At 33.4% G+C, this 9,604-nt stretch overlaps 1 pseudogene; it reads left to right on the top strand.

The window, feature by feature from the left end:
- The first annotated feature begins 453 nt into the window (after window positions 1-453).
- LOC145242002 (5S ribosomal RNA) lies at window positions 454-570 on the top strand (annotated as a pseudogene).
- The last annotated feature ends 9,034 nt before the right edge of the window (window positions 571-9,604 follow it).

Genomic DNA, 9,604 nt, shown 5'->3' with positions numbered 1-9,604 from the left:
GTTCTTCCACCCTTACTTTTAGGGGGCGGCATGTTTCACCCTTGTAAACCTTTCTTCAACTACATGAGATGGAGTATATGCTGTTCTTGGTCAAGTTCTCCTCCATGTGGGGCTTCACTCGTATCAGTTGTTGTCTGAGTGTTGACTCGCTCTTGAATACCGTCCTGTGTTTGAAACTCCTAACAAACGGTTCCCCAGTTCGATACAAAACACCTGATGAAGGCCGGAGGGTAAAACGGCCGAAACGTTGTGACTATAACAACCAAGATGAGGAAGTCGGTCCGAGAATCTCAATCAATGAAAACTCCTCATCTATATATTAATTGTCTGTATTTTTGAGATGAGGTGTTTTCATATATATATATATATATATATATATATATATATATATATATATATATATATATATATATATATATATATATTGGTGACTACCCCTTTATTTAAATATATATATACGCCATAATCGCGTTGACACGCCGGTTCTCATCAGATCACCGAAGTTAAGCAACGTTGAGCCTTGTTAGTACCAGATGAGTGACCATTTGGGAATTCTAGGCGATGTATGTGCTCTCCGCTTATCTCGGCATTTGTTTCCAGTCGTCCTGTACATACACTGGTATTTAACAATGTCAACTCAGTAGACGTGTGGTTGAAGATTGCGCACCTCCTGCCACAAAAATATCACGCGCAGGCACCCCTTCGTGGGTATCCATAGTCTGTCAAAGACTGAAGGAGAAATAGCAATTCATTATGTTCGTCCAAAAAATTTGTTCATTGGCTATACAAGCAAACAATTGTTTCGAACCGTACTAATATACACATGATTCACTGTATATGTGTGTGCTTAGTTTTACATCAGCACAGACACTCATCAGTACTAAATTAAACACAAAAACTAAAAGTAAGCTCACATGGTAATAATTTTATGCAACCTGTCCTTTTGTTTAGCTATTAGAAAGCTTTTTAATTAGTCATAATGTTTTATAATCGCATATACAAACACACACACACACACACACACACACACACACACACACACACACACACACACATATATATATATATATATATATATATATATATATATATATATATATATGCTAGTTTGTCTATTTAAGCAAAAAATAAAAGAAGTATATGTGTGGGTGTTATGGCGTTGCGTAAATTAATTATTCACTAAGAGACATAGACGAATCTACGTTAAATAAGAATCAATACGTTAAGGTGTGAAGAAAAATATTGTGCGAAGCGTCCATAGTAACAGTTGCTATGGGAAATAGACAAAACACTCATGCACACAAGGTTATCCCGCCAACAAAAGGTCATACAGAACCTTTTTAATGGCAGAGAGAGAGAGAGGGGGAGGGACACAGAGACAAATAAATATAAGTATTTATTTGTATATAAATAAATGTATCTCGAAGATAGAGAGTAAAAAGCATGTTTTCTCCCTCCTGATGCAAGTCAAACAATCTCTATGTTTTATACCACATAAATGGTTGAATACGGTTAAACTTGTGCTAATTTTTTAATTAAATATTAATCTCTATTAAACCCTTCTCTGCACCAAGCGGATGCTATAATGCTTAGTTCGCCTTATCACAACGAAAATCCATACAAAATTTCAGCCAAACTAGTTTAGTAAATTCCGAGAAAACGTAATAGTAAATGTTGCATTGTGATGACTAATTCCTTATAATTCTTTTAATCTGTAACTGTGAACCGAGCTGATGCCATAATAATTAATTCGCTGCACTTTATCATAACAAAAGTCCATACAATATTTCAGCCAGATCGGTATAGTAATTTCCGAGAAAAAGTGGAACGGAGAAATTAATTGACTAATGTAGATCCACCTTTTAACGGAGAAATTAATTGACTAATGCAGATCCACCTTTTATTAATACAATATATATATATATATATATATATATATATATATATATATATATATATATATATATATATGTATGTATGTATGTATGTATGTATGTGTGTGTATTTGATACTTGCAAAAGCTTAGTTGCATGAACCTCCATATTGTATAATAGTTCGGAAAAAGTTTCCTTCGTCAGATATGTGTTCGATTTAGTTCATCCGTGCAGACGAGTGCCAATGGGCTCATGACTGAAAGTTGAATAATAAAACGAAGAAAGAGAACGTTTATTCTAATCTACGGAGACGAGTAAGCATAAAATTAGTGTGATTTTTTTGTATATGTTAATCTTAATTATGTTGTCGTGTATTTGATACCGATTTCTAAGCGTGTTTTTCAAATATTTGATTGTACTCTAAATCCAGAATAGAAAGTTATGTGTCTGTTTGTTGTGTACATGTGAAAAGGGCACACCTAAATGCGCATCCGTGACGTCATGCTTCATGTGAAATAATATACATTAACCAATAGCAACACTAGAAAAATTGTTAACTACCCTATTAAATGTATCGTATTAAATATTTCCCCGGTCTAAGTTGGATAGGTGTAAGATCACATCTGAACTAGGGAGTGAAAAGTCTTCGAACAATTTTATTCACGATAAAGGCAATCAAATATTGATCAGGATTAAATATTTTAAAATATCAAAATAACTTATAAGCATTATTATTATTATTATTATTATTATTATTATTATTATTATTATTATTATTATTATTAGAATGTTTTGAGATGAGACTTAATAATTTTTGCATTAATTCTTTATTTTCTTCTTTAAGGACTGTTATTACATTCCAAAAATTTTATTTAAAAATTTGCATTTTTATCAAATTAGGCTTTTTATACATGATCAAAATTATAAGAGACCAAGGGTATAAATTGTAAGATTTATGGTAATTCTAATGTTTTTAGTTCAGTTAGAGATTAGCAATCACTGTGTAAAGGTGTTACCATGTCTAAAGCAAGAAAACTAACCAAAGTTGAACGCTCTCAAATTATAGGATTCCATAAGCAAGGTTTGCCACAGCGAGCGATAGCAGCTAAGGTAAATCGCAGTAAAACTGTTATTTGCAACTTTCTAAAGAACACTGAGAATTATAAAAAAAAAAAAGCAAAATCCTTTCGTAACCCCCCCCCCCCCAAATAAAGTTATCCTGCATTGAGTAGGAGAATCAGACGTTGTTATGAATGACGGGGGACTTTCTTCTAGTCAAATTAAGGTAGTTACAGATGCTGACTGCATTCCAATAACCATCAGACGACACTTACAACACAAAAGCATGGTAAATAAAAAGAATAAACAAATTCCTCGATTGCTTCCCCGTCACAAAATGGACCGCTTAAGATTTGGTTGAGAATACTAAACCTGGGATGTTGAGAAGTGGAAGAAAGTCCTGTTTTCATGAGAAAAAAAATTCAATTTTGATGATCCTGGTAGCTTCCAGCGACATTTGGCATGACAAAAACATACCCCTTGAAATTTTTTTCCACGTGTCATAGTGGTGGAGGGTTCGTAATGGTATGAGGTGCCTTTTCTTACAGAGGTTCGATGGAGGTCCAGGTGGTGCAGGGTCGTCAGACAGCAGCTGGTTATGTTAGCATGCTACAAAAAGCATCTTTGATGATGAAGGGTCATCGTTTGTGTTGGGATGGATTGTTATTCCAATAGGATAATGCTACAATCCACACTGCAAGATGGACCTTGAGCTTTCTACAAGAAAATGGAGTCCATCTCTTGAGATATCCTGCATGCTCACCGGACTTGAACTCAATTGAAAATGTTTGGGGATGGATGACAAGAGAGGTTTATCGAAATGGCAAACAATATTCAACAAAAAATGAACTTCGTGACGCCATCTTCAGAAACCGGAGCAGGATCCCCTGCACCTTAATGGAAACCCTTATTTCTAGCATGCCCCAAAGAATTTTTGAAGTCATCAAAAGCAGTGGAGGTAGAACTCATTATTAAGCTTGATCGTTGAATGTTTTCGCGCACTTTTCGTACATTTTTTGTATTGTCTCTGGTCTTATAATTTTGATCATGTGTAAAAAGCCTACTTTAATAAAAATATAAATTTTAAAAATAAATTTTTGGAATGTAGCTTTTTGTTTCCATAACCTTTTAGATTGTAGTATTGGTAACCTTAAGTTGGAAGAGTTTTAAATCTATCCTTAAAAAAAAATTTGTTTTTAAGATTTATATATATATATATATATATATATACATATATATATATATATATATATATATATACATATATATATATATATATATATATGGGGGGGGTACGTGTGAAAATCCAACTGACTCAATTTATATAATGAGGTTTGGGATAAGAGAAATAATCAGAATGCTCAATTACGTTAACAACACAATATTTCAAATAAAAGTACAGAATCTTCTCAAACCCCGAGACACACTACGAAGACCAACGGGTGGCTAGCCTACAGTCCTGAACTTCTTGCCACTGTACAGGTGATGCTGTCTTAAGAGAGATATAATCAGATAATTCTCTACTCTTACTGCATTATATAGTTGTTCTATAAGTAAACCCTACGACAGTTTTAGCTAGAAACGGGCTTCATTTTTAGTTTGAGAAGTCAGTGTTAAAAACCTGTCACGAATCAACCGCAGACGACTGATGTGACAGGAAAGACATTAGGAGGCCACACGGAGAAGGTTGACGAATAGAGCCACTTTCGTTTCGTGAGAATGTGATTTGGTGACAGTTTAATGAGATCACGTTTCGGGGTGAGTTGGGGAAGCGATAAGAACGCATGGCAGTTTGTTCTTGGTTGCGAGAGAAGACACACGTAGTTTAAGATGTAGCAGTAAATTCAAGACACCTCCTCCTCCAAGATGAAGAGCCAGCGAGGGATTTGACGATGCATCTCCGGACCGAACTGTGGGATTGAATGACCTCAACTGTAGAGATTCAGCGTTTCTATTATTTCTGTGTTACGAAAAGGATTCCATTTACAGAGATCGAATCGGTAGAAGAACGGTGGTGTAGTCGCAATTCAACTCGAGGGACGCATGGCCGAGAAAGAGAAAGAAAAGATAGAGAACTGATGGCTGTCGCACGCAATTATATTTGTACTGAAAATATTTTGGTGGTGGTGGTGTATGTAGTCGCTTGAGTGGCTGCATAACACGGGTTCAAACAGTGTAGAACCCAAACTTATTTAAGGACGCATGATGTAAAGTACAAAAATAGTTGGTGTGTTGTAACGTGAACTGAAGTGAATAAGTTTAACGGGTTACTAACATTATAAGCAGTATATTATTATATTATATAGTTTTGGGTATTAATTCTACCTTGAAATCAAAAGCGGGTTAAACTTTTCTCATAACGTATAGAATTGTGTGCGGTGGCGGTTGCATTTTTTTATGTTTACTTTAAAGTGATAAAAACTGGAAGAAAATATTGTAGCAATCTTTACTCTCAATGTATCTAGTATGTGAAAACGCCTACTGCGTCAGTGTTATGAATGGGAGCCTTTTATAAATGCATGATCCATTTAGTGTGGATTTTCTCTTTAAAAGTAAGCCATAGTAACGTTGCTCGCGATTAATAATGAATAGTTGTTTTTCTAAATAGTTGTGTAAATGAATACGTATAAGGAAAAAACCCATTAGCAAATTAATCTGGCTTTTTTTTTTCACCAATTGTTTTATGTGAAATGATCCAAGATTTACGTCTAAGGGAGATAACTCTTTATAGAGCTAATCTCTTATGTCTGTTGTATATTTAAGATCGTAATAGATAGTTTAGCCTACATTGTTAATGACGTTGATGAACATTAATTATGGTGGATAACATAGCTGCAATAAGTAACTAACTATCCGATTATTTAGGAAAAACATAAACTGTGTTTATAGTAATATTTATTTGTTTCGTTTTTGTGAAACTGTCAATTATTTCTGCTTGCAGGTGTTGGAGGCTTTATGGAAGGTGTATATTTAAGAAAGGGAGCTGCATAGCTATGCTTTTTTTTTTTCAAACAAAAATTTCGAGATTATAGTAATACTGTACACGAGAAGGATTGAAATTACGTGTATAGTTAAATAATTATATTTGTTTTATTTATTTAGCGGATAGTAAGGTATTGTGTAAAGGGTTGAGGTTGGTGGGGGTATGTAATGAAGTGGGCCTTGGTATTTGATAATTACCCCATAAGTAGATTAGATTCGTGATGATTATTATTTACTAGTAGTGAATATGATTGGTATGATCTAATCGTCCGGATGTGTCATTTTCCTATGCTGGCACATTTTAAAGACCTCTGACTTGACACTGATGCAGTTTATTGATGGGTTGTTGATTGCTTCGCTCATTAAAAATTGAAAATTCTACGTGAGGTTAGTTAAGTAAGAATCGGTGGCTGCGTACAAATCACGAAGTTATAAGCCACCTCAGCAAAAAGAGCAATACGGCTTGCTGACTGTAATATCGCATAGGATCAGTGAATATATCATTTCTATCGCGTATATTTGTGGGGCAATGATTAGAGCTCTTTCGAATTTCTTTTGTCCTCGGGAGAAACAAGTACCGTTTAAAACTGTCATGTAAAATATTGAGAATGTAGCAACCCTTCGCTTGACTCAGGCTGAAAGTTGTTGACTAAAAAGGTCAGATCAACGTTGACTGATATCAGTTTCCTAAAGGTTAAAATTCAGATCAGTATACGTATTTATGCCTCACTCTCTTTCACTCTTCTCTTCTTTTCTCTTTTTCTTTTGTTTTCGTCATCAAGAGAGAAATAGATAATCAGATGAAAGTTGGACTCCGTTCGCGGGTCTCGCAAATAGTTGGAAAGCGCAACTTACCAGGGACAGTCGTATGCCAGCTCAACTCTCGAATTCTAAAAATTCTTTTTTCAAATATTAAAATAAAACTCGCCCATTCTTGCTAGATATGAAAACTGGGTCATTATTGAATAAATATCGATGTAAAACAGAATTTATAACCATTTTTGAAAGAGATACTACATACCCCATAATATTAAAAAAAATGTTTACTTGTTTGCTGTTGTTTTAAAACAATGAAATCGATTTTACTAAGTGTTCGTTTTCTCACTAGCTGGCTAAATTTTCAGTGGTTTAACTTAATTTAAAGCGTTTATTCAGTTTAAAAAAACAAGTAAAGTCGAGTTTTACGCGAGAACAACACGACATAAGAGAGTCACATCTTGATAGTCTCGATAATCACTCAAAAATAAAAAAAAATCAAAGAAAATACTGATGGTGACATAGTTTTAAAAAGCCCCTCCCCACTTCAAAAGAAAATAAATTTTAGTATTTTTAAATATGATTTAAGGGGGGGGGGACTTTTTTAAAAACAATATCTCCCCCAAAAACAAAACAATAAACAACAACAAAAAATGGAAGAAATTAACAGATTCTTGAATAACGGAAGTAGATTTTTCGATAAAATGCATAAATTTCTTTATTGATTGCCTTTTTCTTAATGATTTAATAATTTCGAAGTAAAAATTAAAAAAAAATAAAAATTACTCTATGAGAGATTTTCAACACCTGCCAAAAAAATATGTTTCGCTTTTTATTTATAGTTATTTATAATTTTTATATTTCTAGTGTTTAGCATTACATTTTCTCATTTATAACAATATTTTTTTGGGGGGGGGGGTATTAAAAATAATTTTTAAAAACAGGGGGAGGGTTCGATTCTTCTCTAGAATTTTCCGGTAGTTTTTGTTTTGATTTTACTTTTTAATTCAATTAATTTTTTTTTACTAATACCAAATGCACCAACTTATGTTTAAAAAAAGCTCTTATATTGTTATTCAAAAATCTTTTTAATTTACTTTTTAAATTACATCTTACTGCGGTTCTAACCTCTATCTGCGGTCATGATCTCTTTCGCCATCTTGAATATATTCTTGTTTTCTTTTTGAAAAGGGGGGGGGTACTTTCTCCCGAAATTAATCAAAGTTCCATACCAACAACGGACTTTATATATACCGGACTTGCCAATAACTTGGTTGCAAATTAATTATATAATGAGAGGAGGAGCGATAAATGAATAAATAGTGAGACATTTCTCTACTTGAGCATACCCGTTTATTTGTTTGTTTTTCCTTTCTTTTCTCTTGTGATTCCGATCCTTTCCGCATTGCTCTCGGCTTTTAAAACATCCATATATTCTTTTTAATTTAATTTTTTGTTGTTGTTTATTGTTTTGTTTTTGAGAGAGATGCATTAAAAAAAAAAAGAAGCCCCCATCCCTAAATCATATTTTTAAAATATATATTATGGAGTATAAAGTCTCATTTTTGAACTGAATAAACGCTTTAAAATAAGTTACACCACTAAAAACTTACAAAGCAAGGGAGAAAATAAACATTTACAAAATCGATTTTATTATTATTTTTTTTAAAAAAAACAACAGCAAACAAGTAAAAATATTTTGGGGTGCAGTTTCTTTTCAAGACAATATCCCCTTCGCGTCATAAAATGTGTTTTCAAGCGACAGTTATTCAATAATGGCCCAGTTTTCAAACATAGCAAAAATAGACGAGTTTTACATTGACGAATTTTCTGTGAACGAGTTTTCCCTGTAGGAGTTTTTGTTGACGAATTTTCTTAAATTCACTTTATATTGCTGGCAGTGTTCTTAGATAGGTCTTATGTCGGAATGTCTTCGATAGTTATCGCTAATCGGAATAATTTGATGAAAGAATGAACAGAGGATTTGGACAAAACTTAACACCTTACACAACCTTACATCACAATTGAATTTGAGAAGTTTTATTACCACAAAAGCCGAAAGGCACAAGATATAAAATCAACAGTAATTTTTTTATGACATGGGCGCGTTCGAAATGAATGTTTCTGTTTTAAGCACAATTGCACAATCATACTTGACTTTTTCATTTTAAACTTGAACTTAAACCATTATCACCGCGCAACCAGTAATGCCAGGCATATAAAAGCAATAGGTTCTTTGATATGACAAGGGCGCGTTTGGGATGACTTCTTGTGTTTAGAGTAAACTTTAATGCAAGCCATTATACATAAAAATAATTTCATAAACTTAACAATAGGTTCTCTACAACGCAAAGAGGACTACAATATATTGCGAACTTAAAGAGGCATGTGAAGCTTTCTCCAGGTGCGTCGCGATGGGTCCCCAGTTAGTGCAGGCAATCAATCGATTTGATTGAAAAATAGATTATTTTCATTTTTCGATTTCGATGACAATAAACTATGGGAGTGATAAACATTCGTTGATCATCATTCACTCCCGAGCAAAGTCGCGTCACCTTGCTAGTGTGTGAATAAAATTATAATCTCATGCATGATTTCTTTCCTGTATAACATCGGTTAATTCAATAATATCTGATCTATGTTACAATTGGTCATTTTTGCCTGTCAATATGACTGTATATTTCTATTTACTTGCTTCCCAATGGCAGCAAAATTAGACATGTGGTTGAATTTGTATCTGGGGAAAATCCTGCTCTTAAAAAAGGGCACTTTATTAGAAATACAATGATGTTTCTATCTAAAAAGGAAATAAAAAGATATGGAAAAAAAAAAGAAAAAAATGCAATGAAAGAGTTATTAAGACTGTACAATAAAGAAAGAAAATGAATAAAAGAAGGAAAGAAATAAAGAAAAAACAGAAAGAAAGAGAGAAA

This window comes from Euprymna scolopes, chromosome 2, assembly GCF_053919585.1.
Source record: "Euprymna scolopes isolate OS-2025 chromosome 2, ASM5391958v1, whole genome shotgun sequence".
NCBI lineage: Eukaryota > Metazoa > Mollusca > Cephalopoda > Sepiida > Sepiolidae > Euprymna > Euprymna scolopes.
This window is presented reverse-complemented; position numbering and strand designations above follow the sequence as displayed.